The sequence below is a fragment of the Notechis scutatus genome, chromosome Z, assembly GCF_049901735.1.
Source record: "Notechis scutatus isolate UNSWTSFEM ecotype Mainland chromosome Z, rNotScu1.2, whole genome shotgun sequence".
Lineage (NCBI taxonomy): Eukaryota > Metazoa > Chordata > Lepidosauria > Squamata > Elapidae > Notechis > Notechis scutatus.
Genome location: NC_142025.1, coordinates 52,897,279 through 52,919,216, shown reverse-complemented (window position 1 = coordinate 52,919,216; position 21,938 = coordinate 52,897,279). Strand labels below are relative to the sequence as shown.

At 39.0% G+C, this 21,938-nt stretch overlaps 1 protein-coding gene across 2 annotated transcripts in view; it reads left to right on the top strand.

The window, feature by feature from the left end:
- TCAIM (T cell activation inhibitor, mitochondrial) overlaps positions 1 to 21,938 on the top strand; it is a 71,493-nt gene that overhangs the window by 42,947 nt on the left and 6,608 nt on the right. The gene's annotated exons all lie outside the window — the stretch shown is intronic.

Here is a 21,938-nt window from a genome sequence, read left to right as displayed (position 1 = left end):
CATGAACAGGGACCCTCTTACTTCATCCGGCAAGGATTTGGTGCACCTTCAACCCTTTGTGGTTTCTTCCACCTTTTGGTTTCTGTAAGTATGGGGTCTTCGCTTTCTGAGGAACAAAGGAAGCATGTAGATGAATTAGGCTATTTGTTGAAGAAAAATAATACCGAGGTACCACAGAGAAATCTCTTAAGGCTGGTCCAGGAGATTGCAGCTCAGTGCCTATGGTACCCAGAAAAGGGGTCTTTAAAATTAACTGATTGGGAACGTATAGGGAAAACATTGCATACTGAACCTTGAGCAAAAATATAAGTTTTGCAGGTGTGGCATTTATGTAGGCATGCAATTGAAAAATTTGGTCACAATGAACTTTCTCTTTTAACACCTCCACCTTCACGTTATACTAATGCTGTCATTTGTCCCCCTTCTTCACCTGAATATATGTCTTCAATTCCCTCAGCTCCTGCAGATACAGGGCAAAAGCCTCCTGACTCTATTGTTCAGTCTTCTTTTCAGAAAATGGTAGAGACTTGTAAAAGGATGCCTCTGTCTCAGGAACAGAACTTGCAGAATTACTGTCTGTTTGTCCAGTACAATATCATCCTGGTCAGGGGCCACAGCTTGGACTGCAAGTAGCAGAATAGGAGGGTCTGCCTTATCAGATCTTAAGAGAGTTTAAAAAGGCAGTTGCAGACTATGGGATTAGTGGTAATTTTACAAGAGGACTTGTAGAAGGAATAAAAAATGGTTATACAATGATCCCTGAAGATTGGAAGCAAATATTACTTGACTCCTCCAGCAGTCTCTCTCACTCCTCCCCAGCCACAGCCGGTAGCGCTGGGATCGATTTAATCACTCAAGAGGAAATTGAGTTTAAATTTCCCATGGAAGTTAAAATAGTTCCATCTCAATTTAAAGGTCCTCTTCCTTTGGGATTAGTTGGCTTCATTTTGCCTCGTTCTTCTGCACACAAAAAGGGCTGTTTTGTTGTGCCTGGGGTAATAGATTCAGATTACACTGGTATCCTCATGATTCAGATTTGGGTGAATCTTCCTCAAGTTCTTCCTTGTAATTCTTCTGTTGCTCAATTGCTGCTTCTTCCACATGAAAATCCATCTCCTGGTATAGGTAATCGGGTGGATGCAGGATTTGGATCAACTTCTTTATCTGTAGGCTTACTTCATCAACTGAACTTCTCTCGTCCTTTGTTAACGCTCTTCCTTAATAAACAACCATTTCAAGGGTTATTGGATACTGGAGGCGATGTTACTGCCATCTCCTCTTTACAGTGGCCAGTACAGTGGCCAAAAATGATAGTTTCTTCATTGTGGGGAATAGGAGGATCTACAGCTGCTTGGCAGAGTGTTCAAGAAATTAATGTTACAACATCTGCTGGTAAGTCCTTTTTCCTACAACCATACATTCTAGATATTCATACTAATATTTGGGGCCGTGATATCCTTTCTCTTCTTAATGCCCATTTGATTCTTGATTATGGCTCTTCCTCTTAAATGGCTCTGTTCTACGCTGGTTTGGGTAGAACAATGGCCATTATCAAGGAAAAAACTCGCTGCTTTACAACAATCGGTTCAAGAACAATTGGCTGCTGGTCATATAGAACCTTCTACTAGTCTTTGGAATACTCCTGTTTTTGTTATATGATTTCAGAATCATATCAGATAGCCTTTTCTCAATATGTGGGAAACTTGTTGTATTCTTTACCCAAGGATCCTAGAATAGTGGTTACTACTACTTTAAATCCGGCCTTTTCTTCCATTTTTGTGCGAAATCCTATTTCTAAAGCTCTTACAGTCTTTACTGATGGATCACCTACAAGGGGTGTGGTTGTCTGGCAGATTCAACAACAATGGTATTCTAAATTTACTGCCACGCAGACTTCAGCTCAACGTGCTGAGCTGGCTGCTATGATTTTGGCTTTACGATTGTTCAATGACCAACCTATTAACTTGATCCATACATGATATTCTTCTGACTAAAATCGGAATTCCGATTTTTTTCTTTTCCGAACAGCAGCGCTGTTAGTTTGGACTACCGGTAGCAGGTTTCTGGCTGGCTGCTCTTCTTTGCTCGCGCTGCTCTTTGCAAAAACAAAAAAACAAAATCCCGGAGCCCTCTGTGGTTTTTGCATTTGCAAGGTGCAAAGCGACAGTGGCGGATCACGCGTGCTGGAAAGGGGTTGACTGTAAGAGAGAGAGAGAGAGAGATCGTAAGAACGGCTCTTGCTTTTTTCGCCAGCCTCGGGCGCTGGGGGGCTTGCAAGGAAGAGAGTGACTCCTGCCTCCCGCTGTCATCATCATCTTCTTCTTTGGGGTGGGTGGGAGAAGGAAGTTGTGTTTCTCAAGGCATGCAAAAAAAGAAAGAAAGAAAAAAATAAAAATAAAATGCATGGCCGAATTGTTGGGAGGGAGTCGAGCTGGAGAGGTAGCCGATTCCCACGGTGGCAAATCATCCCTGCGGCGGGTGGGCAGACGGGCTGGCTGGCTGGCTTGGCAAGCAGACGAGCCGAACAGCGGCTTGGCTACCTACCTTGCGAGGCAGGGGAAGGCGGGAGAAGGGAAGAAGATGGAGGTGGCATGGGGTGGGGGGGAGAGGTTTCCCGGGGATGCGGAGGTGTGGAAAGAGCCAAACGGCTGCAACTCCTTCCGGAGAGCGAAAGCAATGTTCATTTACTGGAAAATTCCCCTGCGGGAAGTCACGCGGAGGGGAAAAAAAAAGAGAGAGAGCTTGGAGCGGCGACTGGAACCAGAGCTCCCTTGATTAACAATTCTGAATTTTTTTCCCTTTCTTTTTTTACTCCCTTCCCGCCATTGATAATTAGGATCCGGTGCCTCCAGGGTCCTGTCGGCGGTGTGGTGGGGGGATGATTAGATTTGGGGAGGAGGGCGAAGTCAGAAGGAAAAGGCTCTGGGATCGGGCTTGAAAGGCAGAGGGAAAGCGGTTTCTCTTTAGGAAGTTGGATTTCACTGCTCTTTATGTAGCTGTGTGGGATACCTGTAGCGAAGATTTGGCCAACAAGACTTAACGTTGATATTACTTCCTCTTCTGTGACTTTAAAGGTCAAATAATAGTTGCAGCCCCCAACCCACCATCATAAAAGATAAGGCATATTGCACTGCCTGAGCTTCCCACTTTAACATGTGTGGCACCTAAGTTTGTGGCACCTTAAAAAACCAGCAAAATGTTATGGCACCTTTCATAGAAGAATGCTTCATTAAAATGATAGTTGTAACTACTCCACATTTCTGCAACATGGTCCCCTCCAGCTGTTTTGGATTTAAAAGCAAAGAGAGCCAATCTGGAACTGAAGAGGAAGACAACTGTAGCCAAAAGACAGGCCAGACTCAAAGCTATGCTATCAGCTCAACTAGCTAGAAAGAAGCATAGAGAAGCAATGCTGATCTGGACTTCCGGTGGCAAGGCAAGGACAGTCAGAGGGGCAGAAATCCGCTCGTGATTCTAGCCTCCCTTTTCTTGAGTTTGGTGCGATCTTTCGGGGTGCTCGAGTCTTGGAGAGACCCGTGCCGGTGTGGGGGAACCTCGGGCTGCAGTGTGGGGAAAGCAACCCCCCTGCAATGAAGAGGAAGCCCTCCAGAGCCCAATGATCAAGAACAGCTTCCTAACAATGGAGGCTCCGAAGTCCGGACTGCCACCGATGGGAAGAAAAGAGTGAGTGAAAGTTTGCAAGCTCGTGGGGAAAGAGAGTTGCAGTTAAAGACAGTGGCAGAGAAGAGATTTGACTGACAATAGACTGATTTCAGGCTGTTAAATACTGTGCGAATGCCTGCTGTGAGCTCTAAGAGAAAGCGGCTACAAAAGAATTGGTCTAGTGAAAGTGAAAGAGCTTGGCAGGCAGAAGAGAGTCGGAAATAAAAAAGAAGTAAAGAGAATTTTGGAAGTCTGAAGACCAGCACGGGAGGGCGATTAAAAAGACTCTATTATCACTAACATTTGGATTGAAGCTATTAAATCGGAGCCAGAAGCAGAATGAAGCCGATCAGGGGGAAAGACAGAGCAGCGCCATAGGCGGTATCCAGAACGCTGAAGTGTCTACAACAAAGTAACAGATCTAACTGTCTGAAGGGACATAATCTAATCTATAAACTCTGGGAAAATTGAGAACAGGTCCTAGCAGAGGAGACAGTTCCTTTTCTATTCGAAGGAGATCAGAACAATTGATTTAAAGATCATTAAAATATAAGTAAAAGAGGAAGTCTTTAAACGAGTGGGAACATTGCTTACTGGCAGCTGTTACTCAGCAAATCTTCATTTGCCATTTCCGGTGTGCTCGAAGTGGAAGCTTCCAAAGTGAAAAGCGGAAACAAAAACTCTTGTCTTTGGAATTTTCTTTTTTCTTTTCCTCTACCCTTTTCTGTGTGTACATACTTACTAAAATAGCCTCTCTTCTTTCTTACTTGTTGATGGTATGCTACGTTGAAATATGCTTGCTTTTTTTTTCTCTCCTCTGATTTCCTCTTGATAAATATGTACATTTAGTAATGAAATATTAGAGTGTTAAAATATTGGATTAATTAATTTAGTTAAGTTATTAATAGAGATTGTTATAATTTGAATGGGAATATAGGGGAGACAGTAAGAATATTAAGCATTAGTTATTTAACAATCTTAGAGCTCTCTAGACCAATATTATATTTCATTGTGTGGGTTTATCTGTGAATGTAATATATTTTGTAGTTAAGGTTACTTTATATTGAAGTTAAACTAGAGAAAAATATATACACTTTACTAATTAGTTAAGAATATAGCTACTTAATAGATTGATAGATCTTGGTCAATTTTAGTTACAGAACTAAGAATACTGAATGCCAATTTGGAATAATATATTTAGTATTGTACAACAACAAAAACAAATTTTAAAGGAAATGACTACTACAACCACCACTGCTTTGAAATCTGGTAGGAAGGTTAATCCCACAATAGTGACCACTTTGGCAACAACTTCACCCATGGCACAAAAAACAATAGAGGAAACACTACCAACAGAGAAGTCAACTAGCATCTCGAATGCGAATATCCAAGCTATGTTCCTAACTTTACAGGACTCATTGACAAGTTTGCAAGAAACAATGATTAAAAACCACAGTGAAACAAGGGCAGATATCAATGAATTGAAGGAAGAAATGGGGAAACTAAAGATAGAAATGAAAGCGGACATTTCCAAAGTAGAGGATAAAGTGGGGGTGTTGCAGCAGGCCTTGGAGAAAAACGAAGTTATAATAAAAGAAGTAGAGAAAAGAACCGAACGAACGGAAAGGGAATTAGAAAGGGTGGATGAAGATCTCAAAAGCATGAGCAAAGAAATGGAGGACTCCCTTGTCCTCCTAGAAATGGACAAGGCAGCAACTTACCTAAGATTCCAAAATGTGGCAGAATCAAAAGAAGAAGACCTGGAATACTTGATGGCAGAAATACTGGCCGGTTTATTGAAGATGGATAAAGATGAAATTCAAAAAGAGTTTGATGAAGTCTACCGGGTCAATACAAACTATGCAAGACGCCACAAATGTTCCAGGGAAGTACACATACGATTCACTAGAAGATGTGTTCGAGACATGATATATAGAACCTCAAGAGATAAAACAATAACCTACAAAGAGAAAGAAATTGTGATTCTTAAACAGATACCGAGGAGAATAAGGGAACAAAGGCGTGACTATAAATTTTTGGCAGCATATTTAAATCAAAAAGAATCACATTTAAATGGCTTATTCCAGAAGGAATGTTAGTGTCGTGGAAAGAGAGGAAAATCAAAATAGATACTATGGAAAAGCCCAGGATTTTTACGAACGGATGGTGGGCCCACAGGAGCAAAGTAGTAGGGAGAAATTGGACACAAAGTTTCAAGAAGAATACAGTGGACATAAAAATAGAACTGGAACGGTAGGAAACCAAGAAAATACCTATCCACAACAAAAGACAGAAGGAACTACATCAACACAAGCGCAAGAAGAGAGAGGAATTGTTACACGACAAAGAGTAAAACAAAACTAAATAGATGGGAGAAGAAAAAAATTACTATCAATAAACATAAATGGTTTAAATTCAACAATTAAGAGAAAAAGGATATTATCTAAATTAATTAAACATAATGCAGATATAACGTGCCTGCAAGAAACCCATATAAAGAAGAAGGATGAAAAATATTTAGAATGCCTGAAATTAGGAAAGTTATTTACCACACCAGCAGATGAGGAGAAAAAGAAGCGAATCGCAGTATATGTGAAAGAGGATTTGAAATCTGAGCTAATATGGTCGGACTTAGAAGGAAGGACTCTGGGTTTGCAGATCTGGATTAATGATATTCCAATTCTTTTAGTAGTAATATATGCCCCAAATGGAGACCAAAAAGAGTTTTTTAAACACCTATATGGAAAATTGGTTGAATTGCAAAAAAAGAAATATTTGTATGGTAGGGGACTTCAACTCCATTGCTGATTTCCAAAATGATCACAGTAATGCCGGAAGAATAAAAAGGGGAAGAGAGAGCTCCCCAAGATTTGTAGGGAAATGATGAAAGAGCTAAACCTGACAGATATATGGAGAAGATTACATCCGGAAAAAGACAATTTACATTTTATTCAAATCCCCACCAAACATGGACACGGATTGATATGGCATGGATGAGTGGGGAAATAGCAAACGAGACAAAAGAAGTGGAAATTTTGCCTAATGAATGGGCAGACCATAATCCAATACAGGTAATATGGAAGGGCAGGGTAAAACCAAAGAAAAGATGGACCTTAAACACTCAATTAATAAGAGAGAAAGAATACATTAATAAATTAAAGGAGGAATTGAATTTTTTTATTAAAGAAAATGATAATGGAGAAACCACGAAACAAAATGTCTGGGATACGATGAAGGCGGTTATAAGAGGCACAACAATCTCTTATAATGCCAAGAGAAACAAGGAAAAATATTCCCAACAAAACAAATTACAACAAAGAATTAAGGAGCTAGAAACCCTTCTACAAAATAACCCAAAAGAATCCAAACTGCAAAATCAGATAAGTATAGCCAAACACAAACTGAATTTAATTGATCAAGAGAAAATGACTATGAATTTGAACTTAACCAGACAAATCTATTTTGAACATGCCAACAAGCCAGGAAGATGGCTATCTTATAAATTGAAAAAAAAGAAAGAGAAGAGATTGATATACCAGTTAATAGATAGCAAAGGAGATACATACCAGGAAATAGAACAGAAAAAAGAAATCATTCATAAATACTTTGAAGATTTATACAAAAGAGAGGATGTCAGTGAAGATAGAATAAGGAATTATCTAGATGAAGTAAAGGATAAGGCAATTGGGGAAGAAATGGCTGAACTATTAAATAAAGACATTACTGAATCGGAATTGAAATCAGCAATAGAGAGCCAGAAAAATAATAAAACCCCGGGCCCAGATGGGATCCCAGGGGAGCTGTACAAAGCAATAGCAGATCAAATCGGACCACTTATGGTGGAAGTTTTTAATGACGTTTTACTAGCAGCCAGGATGCCGGACTCATGGAGGGGGGGACTGATTTCGCTGATCCCGAAGGAGGATACAGATCCCAGATATATAAACAATTACAGGCCGATTTCACTTCTAAATACTGATTATAAAATATTCACTTCTATTATAGCAAACAGATTAAAAAGATTGCTAAACTTGTATATACATGAAGATCAAAACGGATTCCTTCCAACTAGGCAAATAAAGAATAATCTAAGAATAGTATTAGATGTACTAGAATTTTATGAAGCCCACCCAGAGAGACAAATAGCACTCATGTTCCTAGATGCAGAAAAAGCTTTCGATAATTTGAATTGGCAATTTTTAATTCAAAAAATTTATAATTTGAATCTGGGTACCAAATTTGAAAATATTATAACAACTATATATGATACACAACAAGCTAATATAATAGTGAATGGGGAATGCACCCGCCCAATAAAGATAGAAAAAGGAGTGAGACAGGGGTGCCCACTCTCTCCCCTGCTCTTCATATTAGCATTAGAGACATTATTAACACGAATTAGGCGGAATTCAGATATAAAGGGATTAACAGTTAAGAAAGAGGAATATAAATTGCAAGCGTTTGCGGACGACATTATTTTCTTCCTTGAAGAACCAAAAGACGGGAGCAAAATTGATGAGTGAATTAGAGAAATTTGGAGCAGTAGCGGGACTTAAAATAAACAAAAAAAAAAAATTAATGACCAAAAACCTAACAGAAAAACAGAAAATAGAACTAGAAGAAATAATGCATATACAAGTGACAAAGAAAGTGAAATACTTAGGAATTTGGCTAACCCCACACTGTAAGACACTTAAAGAAAACAATTATGATAAACTGATACACCAGGTAAAGAAAGATTTAGAATCGTGGGGGAAACTTCAAATTTCACTACTAGGCCAAATTGCTACTATTAAAATGAACATTCTCCCTAAATTCTTGTACCTATTCCAAACGATCCCAATTAAATTACATAAAAAGTTTTTTGAAGAACTCAATAGAACAACCCTGAAATTTATTTGGCAAGGGAAAAAACCCAGAATAAATGTAAAAGCAATGCAGGATATGAAGAGCAGGGGAGGGTTAGCATTTCCAAACTGGGAGTTATACCATATGGCCACCTCATTAGTTTGGTTGAAGGATTGGGTGAATTTAACCAATAAAAGAATACTATTTCTAGAAGGCCATGATTTACAAAGGGGGTGGCACGCTTTTCTATGGGACGTAGGGAAAACCAGTCAAAAATATTTCCATAGACATTTAATTAGAGAAGCACTATTAACAATTTGGAGGAAAATAAGGAAAAAACATTATACAAAAGTACCAGTATGGATTTCAACAATGGAGGCAATGATTCACCCAAACAATTTGGAGCTTACCAAAATGATTAAATACAAAGACTTATTAGACCCACAAGGAAATTTGAAACCGAGGCTGGATCTTCAGGAGCAAGGACATAAAATTGATCAATGGGTTTACCTTCAGATTCAAAGCAGATATAAACAAGACAAAAAAGAATTCGGAATTAATAACAAACTGCAACAGTTAGATAAAATTTTATTAGGATCAAATAAAAACAACAACAAAATTTTATAACTACTTATTAGAAACAGAACTAGAAGAAGAAATTGTAAAAGGAAATATGATTGCTTGGAGTAAGAACGTAGGGCGCAGCATCACATTAGCGGAATGGGAGAAAGTTTGGGGCAGAAACAATAAGATTACCAAATCGGCAGCATACAAGGAAAATCTTTATAAAATGTTTTATAGATGGCATCTCCCCTTCGAGGTTAGCGAAGATGCACCCCAACATGAGTCCGCATTGCTGGAAGTGTAGGAAAAAGAAGGAACCTTTTTCCATATGTGGTGGTCTTGTGCAGAAACCCAAAAGTATTGGAAGAAAATCAAAACTTGGTTGGAAGAAATCACCAAAGAGCAGATCGAATACAAACCAGAGTCCTTCCTACTAGGGATTTTTGATAAGCAAATTTCCAAAAAACCAAATACATAACAATACACATTTTAACAGCGGCCAGATTAGCCTTCGCTCAACACTGGAAAAAACATCAAATTCCATCAGAAGAAATGATTATTGAAAAAATCTCAAAATGCGCAGAAATGGATAAATTGACTTTGGCGCTAAAAAACAAAGACACTTCACTATATTACGATAGCTGGAATTGTTGGTATAATTGGATTGACCAAAGATAAATTATATATCATAAGGCATAAAAGAAAAGTATCAATACATAATAATGAGGTAGCGATATAAGTTAAAAAACAGGTGTGGTTATATGACACAAGTTAAGGTGATGAAAACAAAAGAAGATCTTGCAAACTGTTAAAATAAGAATACTTTTTATCCTGTAACCTCTTTCTTTCTTTCTTTTCTCAAAATTCTTTCCCTCTCTTCCTCTTCTCTCTTCTTTCTTTCTTTTTTTTTCTTTCTTTTGCTTATTTGTGTATGTATTGTGACTGGTTTTAATTGTAAAAATTAATAAACTATATTTAAAAAAAAAAAGAGAAGCAATGCTGATCAAAGGAAAGGGAACAAAGAGAAAGTCCAATTAGAGGTGAAGCATTGTGGCTGTTTTTCTGTCTGTTAAGTAGGGTTTGTTTGTTGTTTTTGTTTGTTTGTTTTATTTTTTAAATGTGAAATCCTTTGCCCGAGAACATTCTCATGGTGTTTTTTATTATTATTTTTTGTCAAACAATAAAACTATCATGCAGACTCACCTTGAAAAATCACTTTTGATTACTTTACTCTGCTAAAGCTTCAAGGGGGCGTTGCCAATTTAATTCCCACCAGGGCGCTGCGCGGACCGCGGCGGGTGTTTAGGCAACCCCTACACCCCTGGCTACTTTTCAGATTTTTTTTCAGAGGGGAATATCATGCCTGTTGATCGTTGATACTCAATATGTGTATTTAGCTATGCAATCTCTTCCCTTTTCTTATTGTGCTCTCTCTTTAGATAAGAATTTGTTATCCTTGTTTTTATCTTTAAAGAATAGTTTGGAAACTCGCTTGTATTCTTTGTATGTAGAACACATTCGAAGTCATACTCCCTTTACTAATGCCTTGACTGAAGGAAATTGGAAGGCAGATGAATCCTTAAAGGATTTCTCATTGCCTATCCTCTTTTGCTATAATGGGTCGGCCTTCTGAGTTTAAAACTGACAATGGCCCCGCTTATATTAGTAAGGAATTTCAAACCTTTTGTCAGAAATGGAATATTACTTTAGTGCACGGAATTCCTTACAACTCTCAGGGTCAAGCTATAGTTGAGCGAGCTCGTACTTTTAAGGCAGGGATCCCCAACCTTTTCGACGCCGCGGCCCGGTTCCGGCGTCAGCTGGGCGCCGCGGCCTGGTTCTGGCGTCAGCTGGGCGCCGCCATCTTTTTTTGACGAAAATCACTTCCGGTGACGCCACCGGAAGTGATTTTTCGTGTGGGCCGAGGCGGCGCTAGCTTTGGTGAGCTTTTTCGGTAGAAATGGCTTTCTACCCGGAAAAGCTCACCAAGCGCTGGCGCCATCTTTTTGACGAAAAATTGCTTTTTTACCCAAAAAGATGGCGGCGCCCAGCAACCAGCGGCCCGGTAAGGCTTGTTCCGCGTTCGGTACCGGTCCGCGGACCGGCGGTTGGGGACCCCTGTTTTAAGGCATTGCTTCAGAAACAATTACAAACTGAGTCTGGCCCTTACCATCTGCGAAAGATTCAAAATCTCATTGCTGTAGCATTATATACTTGGAATTATTTAACCTTTTTAGATTCTCTTGCAGACTCACCTGTTAATTTGCATTTTCGAACTACTGAATCTTTAGCAAGGCCTTTGGTAAAGTATCGCCAAGCTCCAGATCCAACCTGGAAAGGCCCTGCACCACTGATCACCTGGGGTCGCGGTTACGCTGCCGTGGAAGATCCTTCTACTGGACAAGCAGTGTGGCTTCCAGCACACTGTGTTCGTCCGTATCATGGCATGGCATCAGGGCCTTCACAACCCGATTCCGGATTTCAATCTTCATCTGAACACGGAAGTCCGTCTTCCAAGGTCAATGTGCCCGCAACCCATCACTTGGGGCCAGGTTAAATATACTACATATCAAGCTCAACAACAACTGCAACAGGCCTCATTACCTCAGACTCCTGAAAATCTTGTTGCTGCTGTTTTTGCTATTATTACTGCTAACTCTGTTACCATTTTACTTTGTATTTTCTTGTTTATGGCTAATGGTGTTTCTGCTTAAAATGACACTTCTGTGGTTCGTCTTAACCCTAATTTGTGGGTTCATCATGCCCAATACATGTTTATGACCCATGGCACAAATATTACTTTATACTATGAGCCCCCAATGGCATTTGGTCAAATTTCTTTTACCCCTAACTTGATCATGTCTTTTACATTTATTGTCTCACAACTATTTATTGTCTCACAATCTATTTCACACTCCTGGCTATTTTCTACACCCCCTATGCAATTGAATTCTGTCCGTTGGCGTTACTTGAAAGTTAGTCAATTTACAAGGGGTCTGTGTTTCTGTTGTCACACTAAACACACTTGGCTTCATAATTGGTCTGATTATGATGCTGCTCAGCACATATTAAAAAAGCTAGGGAATTATAGTTATTGTTCTGACTACTATGGGTTGTCAGGTACCTTTAATTCTTCTTTGCATGGAATTAATATAGCTCCTGATATGTATCCTGACAATTTTCCTATTTTTAATGCCTCTGATCAATCTAATACAGGATCGATATGGGCTGGTTGGCAGCTTAAGGATCCTAATATGTGGTTCTTTTTTGATAAATATGCTACTAATGTTCATCCTCAGAATTTTTCATTCTTTGAATAAAACTATTGAGGATGAGCTTGCCAATTTACAATCATACATTCAAAATAATATCCATGCTAATTACTCACCTTTTGAGTGGCTAACCAATTGGCTCCCTGATTGGTCTTGGCTCAGACAGTTTTTCTTTTATGCTATAATTATTATTATTGTACTAATTGCAACCTGTTGTTTTATTCAATGTATTCCAAATTTATTCGCATTGTTTCATCTGCTTCCCCCTCTCTTAATCCTCTACAATTGCGATACATTCATAAATCTTTGAATCCTCCATTTAAAATAAAAAACGAGGATATGTAGAGTTGTAATTGCAGGAATGTTCCAATCTCGGATGGCAAACCTCAGATAAAGAATGTTTCCAAGCAAATACAACTCAGGCAAACAAAGTCACTAATCTAAAGGAGGATTAGAGAGAGGAAGTAAACATATGTTAGACTTTAACTAGAGATAATTAATTGTATTAATTACTGTGCTAAACAGTAACGAAAGTTAAGCAGTAACCAAAGTTAACCAATGATGGAGGATAACTAAAAATGTGTATAAATGCAAGACTAGACTCCAATAAAGATCATCATGATTCAGTTGTTCATGATCAAACAACTCGACTGCCTTGTCATTACAACACCTCCTCATGTGCACCAATAGTCAGATGCAAGGGCTGTGTGACAGCCTTGATAGGCCCAGACACAAGCACCCAGCCATCAATGGTTTCAACCTGCAGAGGAGGGTCTACAGAACACTGGGGAATTGCATACTTTTCTGTGAAGGCCACGTGCATGAAGTTCGTGGTGGTGCCAGAATCCACCAGAGCATGCACTGGAATCCCCTGGGAACTATTGGCCAGGAACACTTGGGTCACCAGGATCAAATGCCGAGGGGGTCTGGAATCCACTTCTGAAGGACATGATCCAAATCCTGTGTGTGTCCGATCCAAGGATTTCCGGGTTCGGAGAGCAGGTACAGGAACCGAACAAGTTTGCTGAGTCCAAGGAGTAGGCCTTGGGGCTGACACCCCTTTTTGCTTCTTGGGGCATGAAGCGGCCCAATGTCCAGGGTCTCGTAGTAGAGACACAACCCCTTGACACGCCGTCTATTGCACTCCGTCACCGACAAGCAGGGTCTGGCAGTGCCTAAATCTATGGGCTCCTCCTGTGGGAATGAGGTTTCATACACAACAGGGGCCACAGGAGGTGCTTGGGAAGCACGACAACAGTTCCGCCATTGCAGGTGGGCATCAATCCTCAGGCATAGGTGAATCAATTCAGTGAGGGTCGCAGGACAGTCCACTCGTGCCAGCTCATCCTGCAACTCATCCGCCAGCCCGTCTTGGAACATGTCCATAAGTGCTGCCTCATTCCAAGCCGAATCCTGGCTAAGCAGCTGGAACTCGCTGACATACTCCTGCAAGGATTGCTGTCCCTGCTGCAAGTCTTTCAAATGACGAGCAGCAGTCTGGGTCTTAATAGGGTCCTCATACATTACCCTCAGATGTTCACAAAACCCCTGGAAGTCATTCAGCAGAGCACTATCTTGCACCAGCAAGGGTGTGGCCCAGCGTGCTACAGAGCCAGAGAGCAGGCTAATTACAAAACCCACCTTATCCCGGTCAGTGGGAAGTCCTTTGCCCTCAAGCTAATGAATAGCTGGCACTGTCCCAAAAATGCTGGAAACATATCTTGGTTGCCGTCAAACTTGTCCGGCACAGCAGTTGGGCATCTTCGAGGAGGAGGAGGAGGAGGAGGAGGAGAGGGAGCAGCAAGAGCCTGAAGCTGGCCTACCTGCGTAGCTAACATAGCCAGCTGCTGTTGCAGCAAAGCATTCTCGGCTCGCAGCTGATCCATCTCTTAAGAAAAATAAATTACGTCTTGGCAAAAGGCAAACTCTTCTGTCCCAACTGAAGTTTCCGAAAGCAAACACAGAAAAACTCCAAAACTGAAATGTTCACGGCTTTATTCCACAAATAACCCTCTTTGTAGATAACAGATGGCTTGCAGCCAATTTATCCAATAAATCAGAGTCTGTAAACATACTAACTCCTTCGAACTTTTGCCTTTTGCAAAGGCAAAAGCCGTTTGAAACCATGCTTATATTCCCTAGAGGGAGGGGCCATTAATTAGCATTTTTACTCCCAAGTCGCCTGTGCTGCTCTTCCATGAATCATCCTGCTCTCACTCACACCCAACACAGGCTTCTCGGGAACGTCCACCTGATTGCTGCCAGTGAACCACAACAGACTAACTCTAGAAATTAAAGATAAGGATGAAAAAGAATACTATGAAGTCTGGAGTAAAATGTATCAATGGCTGGAAAAAAAGAAATTGTTGCTGCTTTATCAGAATGAAAGTTAAAGCTTTTTAAATAAAGAAAATGAAATATAATGGACAAATATGATATGAATATAAAAACTACAAAGGGAAAAAGGAGATGGATAAGAAGCCAGGTTGTAAATATGTATATACATGTTTATAAATGCAAATAGAAACAAATATGTAACTAGCATTATATCAACAACATAAGGAAAAAGGGAAAATTAACTGTTATATTTATTTCTATGCTAAAAATATGTATGGCCAAAATGATGGCCAAGAAAGTCGCACTGTGTTTAACTGTTTTTACTATTTATTTAATAAAAATTAAAAAAGAAAAAATAGTAAACCAAAACTTTACAAAAATAATAATGGTAGGTTTGTCCATTTACAATAAATCTGCAAATAGCTTTCCTCCTAGTGACAACAGTGAGGATCACATGGGTCACTAAATAAAGACCTCACATGATTGTAACTTCCAACTCTGCTGGCTTTCCCATTGATTTAGCTTGTGGAAAGCTGGCAGAGAACTCAAGAATAATAATCATATGGGGATATTGTGACAGCTGTAACTCCAAGGAACTGGTCATAAGTACCATTCATTCAGAACCATTGTAACTTCGAATAGTCACTGAACGAATGGTTGTAACCCAAGACCTACCTGTAACAGAAATAATTCCAATTGGTAACAAAATATTAATTTTAAATTTTAATTTCAAGACTCCACAAATGTGAACAAACCTGTTTTCCAAAAAGGATTCCCTAGCAATAGGGAGCCTGCATGCTGATTGTGCTATATATGAACATCTTCCATCTTATAATTTTGTTTCATCTGTTTATTGTTTTAAAGGTTTTACAAAATGTTTTAATTCTTCATTTTGTTGTATACCACCAAGAATCACTTTGGTTGAGATGGGCTGGTATATAAATTTTACTAATATATAAGTGAATAGATGAGAGAGAGGAAAGGAAGAAAGGAAAGAAAAAGAGAAAGAAAGAAAGAGACAGAAATAAAGAAAGAAAAATAATAAATAGATATAGATTATATGTATTGTGATGTTGCATTAGCTAGGAGACTACACTGTTAATACAAAGTAGTTTGCTCAGGCGCTATCCAGAGTACACAACAGGGGGAGAACTAGCTCTTTCTCTTAGAAGGCTTGTGGCATTCTGTAGCAGCATCCAGGGCTTTGAAAGAGAGAGAGAGAGAGAGAGATGTAGATATGGATGGATAGATAGACAGATGATAAAAAGATTAGTAGCCATTATACTTACGTCCTACCTGAAATAAGACCTTACAGTACTGGGTCTTCTCTTTTGAATAACTTGATATTCCTAATCTATCTTTCTCCAACTAAGACATTTCTTGACTTGAACTCTCAAAATTGTCCAGCCTGAATCTCCCTCCCCAGGAGATTTAAGTAATCAATAATGATAGTAATTCAGACCTAGGCAACATAGATTACCATAAGTTCTTTCTGAGTAACATAATAGTAGCAGATGCACTTATGGCAGAATATAGTAGTGCCTTCACACTAAAAAATGAATGAGCACTTCTGTTCAAATTGAAAAATGTGTAAGCTGTAATAGACCTACATTTACATATAAAAGTGACATTGACACAAGCAACTGTCACATGACAATGGCAAAAGCATGATATGAAATAGGGAAATTTCTGTTCCACGTCATATGTTCAGAGAATTTTCTAATGGTGGAGTCTTATACTCTTGTGATCTGAGAGACATGTAGATATTTCCAAGAGGAAGATATAAATATCTATCTAACAAGATGTAGTTCAGTGATGAAAAAAGCAAGATCCTACACATAGGTAAGAAAAAACAAATGTACAGATACAAAATAGGCAGTCCCTGCCTCAATAATAGTAGTTGTAAGATAAATCGAAGTGTCCTGATGGGCTACTGCTTATGTATAAACTAGCAGTGAAATGCAGCTGCCAAAAAAGTCAATGCAATCCTAGGTTGCATCAGCAGAATATGATCAAGATTATAAGAAGTGATAGTACCACTCTAACTGCACCAATAAGATCGTATTTGGAATCCATGATGCAAAAATGACGGTCAGGTCCTAAAAAGAATACAGAGAAGGGCAATTTTGATCAGCAGTCACCAACCGGTGGGCTGCGGCCCACTGGTGGGCCATGAGAAAATTTTTGTGGGCCGCAGAGAAATTTCACCCTCAGAACACCCCCCAAAGCAATTAATCCAGGCTGCGCAGACACACAAGAATGCGCCGCCCACATGGCCCATGGGAACCCTCCCCGGCTACTCACTCCATACCTGGCAAACTTGCCTGCTAAGTTGCTATTTTTCATTTTTCCAACCATCAGCAGTTCTGCTGTGCTGGGAGATTTAGATTAGCTAGGAAGCAGGAAATGGTTGGATTTCTTGCTTTCTAGCTAATCTTTAGATCTTCGTCTCTGCTTTTAAGCACAGCCGAACCTCCCTTAGGACTGAAGGTTCTATTATTCAGTGCAGAACAACTTGCCTCCCTGAATTGCACATCACTGAAGATCTTCAAGAAAAGATTGTCCAGGATATTATCAGGCTTCGTGCCTTGAGCAAGAGGTGGATAGAAGACCTTCAAGGTCCCTTCCAGTGGTATGATTCTATACTTAAAGAGTAGTAGGAGCCATCTGAATAAATGACTAGTCTTGCTTTTCAGCTACTTATCTTCACTTTTAATGAAAAAAGAACTAATTTCTATGATTCTGTCATAATAAAAATAAATATCCAAAGAATTGTTTTGTTTGTCTAACTTCCACACCTATTACTTGGGAAATATATCCAAAAATAGCATTCAGATATTCATGTGTCAGGGACCTCTTGATCTCCATTATTTGAAAGATTTGTCCTAATGTGACCTTTTTTTTCCTTACAGCTTTGTCTTCTGCAGAAAATTTAGGAATTTATTTAGGAGTCATTGGAAAGGGCAAATTTAGGATCATAACACTACAACTATCAAATGTTGACAAGACTTATTTATTCCTTTATTTTGAACTGCAAAAGATTACCATAAAGACAGGCTCCAAGGAGCTAACCTATGGCATTAAACTGAGGCTATATGTTCTGCAGCAGCTGGAGCTTATTTAAAGGAGCCTGGATCACAGTACTCTGTGAACAATGGGGTTACAGTGGGTTAGAAAATTTGAGTGAGCCTAGCATACCAGGGTCAGCTGCCCTTGCTTCCTTGCTCCTCCCCCATCCATGTGCCTAAAAATAGAGATAATCAGGTTTCAAAGAGGGAAAGGAATGGAAAGGTCAAATGTCATGACATCAACTCTATTCCAACACAGCTTTTCTCTCCAATCTCATTTTTCCTTAACTGGGCCTCTTCCAGCAGCAGCAATAGCCCTTTGTAGATGCTGAATCCATCTCCATGGTCTATGCTTGGAGCTAATTATTATGATCATTGTCAATTCCTGTTTTTCTCCCCACCCATCTTCTCACTTGATGCTCTTGACTCCTTTTTTATTATTCCAGTTAAGGGATAGTTTTATTTAGCATTATTGAGTGTCTTTGATTAGGCCTAAAAATCAATCAAAAGAGCCACAATTGCTGCTTTCAGAGCTGGATGTGGAATTCAGTCTTTGTGCCAGAAATAGTATTGCAAACAAAAAATGATGCTTGTATGTATGACTTTAGATCCTTGATAGTTACCATTTTTATATGTAAGTAGTTACAAGAGTGAAGGCTCAGTGATTAAATTCCATCTTAATCACTCCACAAACATAAAATGCTATGGTTTTACCTCTGAACTTACTAAATTTCAGCTCTTGATTTATCCTTACTTCTGTATATGGCTTAAGATAGTTTAAGGGCCAACTACCTCACATGCAAACTAGTATGCTTAGCATTTGCAATATTGCTCTGAGAAATCTACTTGTGGTTTTGTAAATCTGTACTAGGATCAGGGTCCAAAATCTAATCTGAGTAGACATTAGGCACCCTCTTTAAGATTGCAATGCTTTTTCCTTCTGGCATCAAAGTTAAAATCAGGTTATATGCTGACTCTTTGAAAAGGAACATTTGTTTTGCTCCTATTTAAGAATTTAAGAATTTTATGTTTTGCATTGAATTCTGTAAATTGTATACTTCTATATGGAAAGAAGGAGCCCCTCATTTATTTCCCCAGATTATCAGGAACTGCTGAATATGTCTATAATTTTTTTTTAATGTAAGGGCTATTGAAATGCTAATCACAGCTTCTCCATGAATTATAGTTAAGTTCTGAACTTATTTCTACCCACCCAACCTAATCACTTGATCCTCCTGAATAGGATAGAGCAGGGGTGTCAAACTCAAAGTCTGGGGGCCAGATCCGGTCCATGGGGTGCTTAGATCTGGCCCACAGGGTTGCCCTGGAAACAGTGAAGGACTGACCCATATTGCCTCTGCTAGCAAAAAACGGAGTTTGGGAGGACTGCCCAAGCTCCATTTTCACTAGCAGAGGGTTGTAGGAGGCCATCTCAGCCAAAAATGAAGCTTGGGAGGGCATTTTTACTGGCAAAGCGCTCAGGCCACCCAGGCACCCCCAACATGAGTGACGTCGAGCTGGCCATGCTCATGCTGGCCATGCCCACCCCGGGCCCCCAAGGTCAAACAGCCCTGATGCTGGCCTTCAATGAAATCAAATTTGACACTCCTGGGATAGAGTATAAGAGCAGTTTCTGATCCAGTTATGTTTCATTCAAGTCATGCAATGAAATCCAGATTTGTGCCTATATCCTTGGTTGTCCTTTGATCCTGAAAACAGGCTTCTTCCATGGTTTTAAGTCTGTCAGATCTTTAACCTTGATACAGAAGTGGGTGTTTAGTGGCATGAACACATGCTGCCTGGCCTAATTGTATGAAATACTTGGATCAAGTCTTCAGCCTAGAGAAAAATACATATGTAACAATCTAATCACTATGTAGTTTCTGCAGTGACTTTTGCAATTTTTCTTAAATTGTGTATTTAATTGGTTTGAATAGATATACTTATTCATTCTTACTAATAATTCAATTTTAGAAAAGAAATAAAGTAAGATTTTAATTTTTGTTGATAAATTCCCATTATCCAATCTGTTAAGAAAACAGACGGAGGAAATTAGATCATGCTTCATTTATTTCTGTCCTGAGTTACTAGGTAAAATTAAAAACATAATGATCCATGCTGACTTTTTTTTTATACAATTTTTGTCTTTTTACAAAGATTCCTTGTAACTGAAAAAAACTTGAAAACTGTATTCAAATAATTTATTGTTTCTTGATCCCCATATTCTAAACAAGATTTCTCATAAAGTTTTTTGTGACTCTTTAAATCTAAGTATCAGGCTTCTTATATCCCAGGCCTGGGCTGGCAAAATCCTGAAGATCTCTTTCAACAAGGGTATTCAATAACTCTTGTTTCTACAGTGATCATCTGGATTTTGCAGCCCAGCTGTTTTGCCCATAAAAATGATTTACTGCATTATTCTATATTAGAATATTTGCCCTAAAATGGCAAGTACAGAGAGTTCCAAAGATTTTTCAGACAAAGTAGTCCGTTTGCTAAAACTTTAATAGAGCTTAACTTTCAATACAGAAATATGGAGACCCAGGAAAGAAGCAATGGAATAATTTAACTGAATGTGAAATCTTTCTATGAGATTACCTATCTGTTCCCACTTATGACTATGACCGTGTTGTTTGTACCTTTACAATTTATATTGTTTTATTTGTTTCCTAGTATGATTTGATTGCTTATTAGAAACCTATGACTATCACTAAGTGTTGTATCATGATTCTTGATGAATGTATTTTATTTTTTCTTTATGTACCCTGAGAGCATATGCACCAAAGACAAATTCCTTGTGTGTCCAATCACATTTGGCCAAAAAAGAATTCTATTCTATTTTATGAGATAAAGAGACCAGGACACCGCCAAGCTCAATAGCATTCCTAAAAGACTGTGGAATAGCATGAACACTATTTATTTCACAGCTGCCTTCCCAGTCTTCTTGACTATTCAGCATTCTATTATGTTTTCAATCCTGTCACTTTGCCCAAAACTACATTTCACCAAAATCAATAGGCACCTACTTTCAAGTAATAATTCCAAACAAATTCACTCTTTCACTTCCCATATGAAATTGTCAGATGCTTCTGGACACATAGAAAAGCCTGAAGATTTTAACTAATTATAACTAAAGCAAGGATAGTTCCTTGAGATTTTAAATGGCCTAAAAGAATAGTTCTAAACAATAGGTCTAGTTTCATCCATTCTGTTTGGCCCCTTGTTCTTTAAATATGCATGGAACAGCCAAGAGACTGCTAACAAAAGAGTTAGTTAGAATTATTGTAGCAAGTCTGGACCTGCCTACATCCTAAGAAAAAAGCAAGCGGCTACTGCACTTGTTGCTGGGCACAACCTCTATTTCCACCCCCACCCTGCACATCCTCACATACACCAAACACATTTATCTCTGTAAAGAGTTTATTATGTCATTTTCACTCATGAAGAGAGTAGTGTAGGGTAAGGGTTAGCACCAATTATTAACCATGTAAGAACTGTATTGTTAAAATGAGAATCCCAGTTTTTTTATGTCTTTGTATATCCTGAAAAGAAGATCCTGTCAATATCTTCCCTGCCCCCACTCCCTTTAGCAGTTGCTAGGCAACATTAAACTAGATGCCTGCACTACTTCGGTGGTTCCCTGAATAATAGTCCTTTGTCACCCATGAATGTTGTAGGGTTACAGGGTTACATTCCTTTCTCAGCAACAAAGGATCATTAGATATTGTATAGGTCAAAGCTAGCACCCTTCTTGCAAGACCTATCCCTTGACTATAATGTTTAGCTACAGGCTTGGATCCAATTAAATGAGGTGATGACAAGTAATAATTGGAAGCAAGGATGAGGAAGCAAAATTATACATTTCCCAGATAAGTCCATTCAAGGGGTGTCAAATGTTCTCAGTGTCTCAAAGCAGAAGAGTTTCCTGAATTTCCCTCAGTCACTTGATGCTAGTGATTTCATCTTAACAGCCTTCAAACAGTCTTCACACTCAAAAAAATCAACAAGCTATTATACTATCTTTTGCAGATGGAATGCAGAAAAGAGTGGAATATTGAATTAAAAATAACTTTGACTAGCTAAATGACACCATTGGCTACAATTTTCCATTGCTTTGTTGCTTACAGCAACATTGAATTGAGTGGCCAGTTTATCATTATAAGTTGAATATAAAGCATAATTTTCC